Source organism: Miscanthus floridulus, unplaced genomic scaffold, assembly GCF_019320115.1.
Source record: "Miscanthus floridulus cultivar M001 unplaced genomic scaffold, ASM1932011v1 fs_155_1_2, whole genome shotgun sequence".
NCBI classification, from domain to species: domain Eukaryota; kingdom Viridiplantae; phylum Streptophyta; class Magnoliopsida; order Poales; family Poaceae; genus Miscanthus; species Miscanthus floridulus.
Window position 1 is genome coordinate 13,100 of NW_027096287.1, and position 5,773 is coordinate 18,872.

Here is a 5,773-nt window from a genome sequence, read left to right on the forward strand (position 1 = left end):
AGCTCTTCGTCGAGCTCCCCCTCCTTTGTCGCGGCCTCGTAGTTCCTATTCGAGAGAGTCTCGAAGCTGCTGCAGAAGGAGTTGGTCTTGCTCGACCTTGGCCTGGAGCTCACGGAGTTGCTCTAGGTCTGGGCGCTGAGGTCGTGCAAGAGCGACGTTCTCATTTCGTGCGGTCGGCAGGGCATTGCGTGGGGGCATGACGGCGCCCGCCCCTAGACGAAGTGGGGAGCGGCTACCTGCCCCCTCATCCTCTTCGCCTGCCCCTGGCATCCCGAGCCCGATGTGAAAACACTCGCGAGTGGGGTCGTAAGTGCCTTCGTCATCGGAGTCGGAGTAACCGAAGCAGTAGTCGCTTGCGGCCAAGAACTGGCGCAAAGTCCCAGGGTCGTGGAGCCCGGAGAAATCCACTCCGGGCCATGCCTCGTCCTCATCCGAGGAGTCAGCGTGGGTGCTTAGGTCGAGACCGAAGCGCTGGCAGCGTTCTGAGGGACCCTCATGAGCAGCAGCGTATGCGTAGGTGTAAGAAGCGGCGGCATTTTTCAACCCAAAGGGGTATGGGGATGATGTCGTTGCCAGATTCTGCTCCGCCGGGGTCGGTTCTTCAGGGAGTGGTGGAGCGGAGCTTGACGACTGGGCATCATCACGAGCCACCGGCGATTTCCCTTTGTCCAAGCTCAGGCCAGACAGGTCCCCAGCCAGGGACCCCGTACCAACAGCTGGTCGTAGGATATCGGCGGGGAGTGGCGTGCCGCCCCGGGTTCGCGTAGCGTCGGGGTGGTCTTGCTCGTGTCGTGCCTGGCGAGCGCGGCGAGAGCGGCCGCCCGGGCGCCGCCTGCGCCTGGGCTGCCGGTGCGTAACTTCATCGTCGGGCGGTGGGGCTCGAGGAGCGAGGAGTACCATGTCGTACTCATGCCCTAGAGACATGAACTCTAGGCTCCCGAACCAAACTACGGTGCCGAGACGCAATGGTCGCACGGGGTCTGCCATCCGGAACCTGCTGGGATGACGAAACTGACACGCAGACGTCCCCTACCTGGCGCGCCAACTGTCGGTGTTTCGGACCGGGGGGTCCTCAACCGACTAGTGAATTTGTTCTGCGTGCTCCCGATTCCGGATGGTGATGCAAAGAGACACAAGGTTTATACTGGTTCAGGCAATCGGCGCCCTACGTCCAGTCTGAGGGATAGAACTTGTATTCCTTGCACCGAAGTGCTCGTAGTAGGGGGTTACAAGCTAAGGGAGAGAGGGAACTTGTCCCAGGTCTCGGCAGGGTGTCGTGGGGCCGTCTGAGACGTTGCTCTCAAGCGGCTGGAAGGTGTGCGTGTGTGTGTGTTCTCCGGGGCGTCCCCCTCTAAGTGGCCCAAGTCCTCTCCTTTTATAGTTGAAGGGGGGACAAGGGCAGTACATGTATTACTATGCGGCGTCGTGCCGACAGGGACGGCATGTCCAAGCCCTGTGGCCTGTTCCTGTGGCGGCGTGGTCGTCGGAGTGGCCCATCCTTGGAGTACTGGGGCGGCGTGGTCGTCCCATCAGATCCTGTGCGTCGTGGGAGCCCCAGGAATGCCTCGGAGTGGACGTGGCGGCGACCATAAGCCGCTGGGGACGGACTATGCACGAGGCCGAAACTTGGTCGGGGCCGAGGCTGGTACTGCGGTGGGGGGTCTCGGCAGGCGCGGACCCCAATATTGCCGAGGCCCTGATGTACAGTGCCGAGGCCTTGGTGTACAGCGCCGAGGCCTTGAGCGGGCGGCTGATCGTGGACACAGTGGTAGGACACAGTGGCCAGTAACCCCCGCCATATCCTGTCCCAGGCGCTGACGGCGGCTGATCGTGGTCACAGTGTTTGGACACAGTGGCCGGTAATCCCCGCCATATCCTGTCCCAGGCGCTGACGGCGGCTGATCGTGGTCACAGTGTTTGGACACAGTGGCCGGTAATCCCCGCCGTGCCCTGTCCTGGCCGGTATGGTGCTGATGCGACTTCGGGTCGCGTCGGTCTTTCTGTGACGTTGAGCCGCTGTCCGGCTGAGATCACGGGAGTGGTTGAAAGCATTAATGGGACGTGACCGGCTGTCGGGAGGGTCGGCCGAGGCGGGGGGCGACGGACCGCAGGCGAGCCGGCCTCGAGCGACACGGAGAATGGGGCCTCGCGCGAGACGGGGATCAGGCTCCTTGCCGAGGCTTCGCGCGAGAGGCCTCGCGCGATACGGAGAACGCGCCTCCTGCCGAGGCCTTCTATGGAGAGCCTCGGGCGAGGCGGAGACGGCGTTCCCTGCCGAGGCCTTCCCTGGGGAGCCTCGCCAGGATGTCGAGACCTCCTTCTCGGGGCTCGAGGCGAGGAGGAGGAGGACCCAGTGGGCCTGGTCGCGACGGGGAGGGGCCCACGACTTACCTTTTTGCTTTTATCATCGTTATTTTTTAGATGGGACTGGGGCAACCCATTTGATGTTTTGCTTGGGGTACCCCATTCTAAGGTACCCGACAGCCCACTACTTAAATCCGCGGATCTTGTTAGGGTTGTGTTTAATGTATACGATTTATTTACATTTGCGACTTGAGTTGGATTTGCTGCTTTGTATCATTATTAGGACAAAAATATAAGGAGACACCATGAGTCCATACATAGACCTAGTAGTGTACATCCCTTTCTTCTCCAACTTCCAAACAACTTTGTCTTGGAAATCCTTTACCGTCATCTGATATAGTGAAGTTAAGGTTCGTTGGAATTCTCACCCCCAATCCTCCTCCTCTCAGCAATCCTGAACAGTGCAACCAGGATCGCTACAGACCGAGAAACGTTTTTGATATGGTAGCTTCAGGGGTATATCTCCTATCCATGTGTCCTCCAAGAACAGAACGTTAGCTACATTTCCCAAGATCTCATTTGAATTTACTTTCACTTTTTTGATGCCTAACTAGAATTGTGAGCCTCCCTTGCTGTTATGTTACAGTTCGAGAGGCATTTGTTTTTCATGTATTTGGCACTGAGCAGCTGGCAGCACATGTCATTCTCATCTTCATTGTATAATCTCCAAATCCATTTTAGCAGTAAGACTTCATTCTCATCTCCATTGTATAATCTCCAAATCCATTTTAGCAGTAAGACTTCGTTAAAAATTCTTTATTCTTGTGTTGATGTTCCCAGACCTCCAAATCCTCGGGCCTACATATATTCTAAAATTTGACCGTGTGATATTTGAATCATGTCCCCCCCTCCAAAACAATTTGGATCTAATAGTATCCATTGGTTGATGTGTGCCCACATATATAGATGATACATGCCCATAATGAGCCTGTTTGCTAGGAGAAATTTGGAGGAATCTAGAGGAATTTGTGAAAGCGTGAAACGTGAATTTCAGTCATGAACAGTGAATTCCAGCTGAAATTTCCACCATCCGAACGCAGCCAATATATTTAGGGATGCTACTAAGAGAAGTATTCGTCTGGATCAGTCATTCAGTCTACCCCCTGAGGTCACATTCTTTCCTTTTCACGGCTGCAGCTTCCTTTTCATTTTCTCAATTATCTTGGGATACACCCATGTCCCTGTCACTTAGGGGATCCCGAGATATTTCATGGGGAGATAACCCCTTGAGCAGTTTATAATGTTTGCAATCCGGACCTCTTCATATATGATGGCTTCACTCTTATGACAACTGATTTTGAAGCCTGACATCCATTCGAAGCAATTCATCATCCTGTCATAATAACCGTGTCATCAATATACTCCAATTGAGTGAAACTCCCTGGGGACAAATGAGGTAGGACCCCTTGATGAACCACTTCTTGTTTGCTTTAATTAATAGAGAAAATTCCTTGGTTGCCACTGAAAATTATAACCATCCCTTCATTGTCATTGAAAAAATGATCTTTCCTTCATTGTCATTGATTTATGCTTTCCTTTCCCTTGATTGCCATTCCGTCAATTTCATGCATAACGACGTTTGGAGGAGCTTTGTTGTGCCTCTCGGATAAGTGTGCGTGGCATGATGGATCATGGATGGGATGGAGGTTGAGTGCCTGGGCAGCCGCAGCGGTGGCGCAGCACTTCTGGAGAGGGCGGCCATCGGCAGGCACGCCGCAGCGCCGCCGCCAAGTCAGACCGCGACCTGCACGGCTGCACGCGGCCACGCAGGTGCGGCTCTACACGCGTGGGGCCGCGCTGGGTCACGTCCATGCGCTCTGCGAGCTCGGGTACTGACTCCAGGATGGCTATGGCGTGCGGCGGGACCTCGTCGAGGGCCACCGCCTCCTGGTCACCGCGCTCGCGGCGCTGGCTCTCGCCGCTGCCACGGTCGCCGTCGGCGTCGAAGGACTCCTGCTCCTGCCGGACTTCGGGTGGAGCGTCCCCGGAAGCTGCTTCTTCCTTCCATGCCCAAGATCCAGAAGCTGATCGACTCGCTTTGATGAAGAGACGGCCGGCGACCAGAGAACGAGGAGATGAGGAAGCTCGCGGCACGCATCTTGGCGCATCTCGCCGGCGACCGACACCTGCCCCAGTTCCCTGGTGCCATCCCGTGCGTATCCTACCTTCTGCAGGACGAGACCACGCTGGCGTACAGCGACCAACAAGGGCTCACCCAGGGCCGGCTCTATAGATTTCAAGGCCCTTGGACAATAGGAAAGCAAGGTAATAGAAAGCTACACGAGTAAACGCCGGTGATGGAGATGCCAAAAACGTGCCCGCCGACACACAAGAAGTTTCATCGAGTTGTAGTTTTTGTCAGTAATTAACGTAACTTTTTTTTATGACCGACTCTCTGACACTGGAAAATTCTTGTGCCTCAGGTGGTCTCAGATCGCACGGCATGCCAGGACGGACCGACAACGAGGTGAACAACTACTAGAACTCGTACCTCAAGAAGCGCGTTGAGGGCGGCGCGCAGGGAAAGCAGGGCGCGGCGGACCCGGCGACACCCGCCTGTTCCGACGTGCACGGGAGCCCGGACCCCAGCGAGAACGGCCAGGGGTCCGTCGTCGTCAGCCGGCCGGCGAACTCCGACTCGTCCGAGCCGGCGGTGGAGTCGTCCTCGGCCGACGACTCCAGCTGCCTCACCGTCAACGAGCCTGCGGGCGCGGGCGCCGCGGTGCGACCGCACGCACCCGTGCTCCCGAAGGTCATGTTCGCCGACTGGCTGGACATGGACTATGGAACCAGCCTGGTGGCGCTGGGTCCGGACGCCGGTGTCTTCGACGTGGGCGGCCGCAGCCCGGCCCAGCAGGGCCTGAGCCACCAGGGGTCCGTGCAGGTCGACGGGCCGTGCGGCGCCGTGGATTCCCTGCACGGGCTCGGCGTCGGTGGCATGTGCTGGGAGTTCGACGCGGCGGCAGATCAGTTGGACGTGCAGGGAGGAGGGTTCTGCGATTTGCTCTCCATGAGCGAGTTCCTTGGGATCAACTAGGCCGTCAGAGTGTTGTTGTCTTCTTATTGTCCAAGGGTCTTGAAATCTATAGAGCCGGCCCTGGGTGAGCCCTTGTTGGTCGCTGTACGTCAGCGTGGTCTCGTCCTGCAGAATGGTAGGATACGCACTGGATGGCACCCGGAACTGGGGCAGGTGGAGGTCGCCGGCGAGATGCGCCACGATGCGTGCCGCGAGCTTCCTCATCTCCGCGTTCTCCGGTCGCCGGCCGTCTCTCCATCAAAGCGAGTCGATCAGCTTCTGGATCTTGGGCTTGGAAGGAAGAAGCAGCTTCCGGGGACGCTCCACCCGAAGTCCGGCAGGAGCAGGAGTCCTTCGACGCCGACGACGACCATGGCGGCGGCGAGAGCCAGG

The 5,773-nt window shown here is 57.4% G+C and overlaps 1 pseudogene; it reads left to right on the top strand.

Annotated features, from left to right (window-relative positions):
- Positions 1-4,439: 4,439 nt before the first annotated feature.
- Positions 4,440-5,401, top strand: LOC136530547 (transcription factor MYB4-like; annotated as a pseudogene).
- Positions 5,402-5,773: the final 372 nt, after the last annotated feature.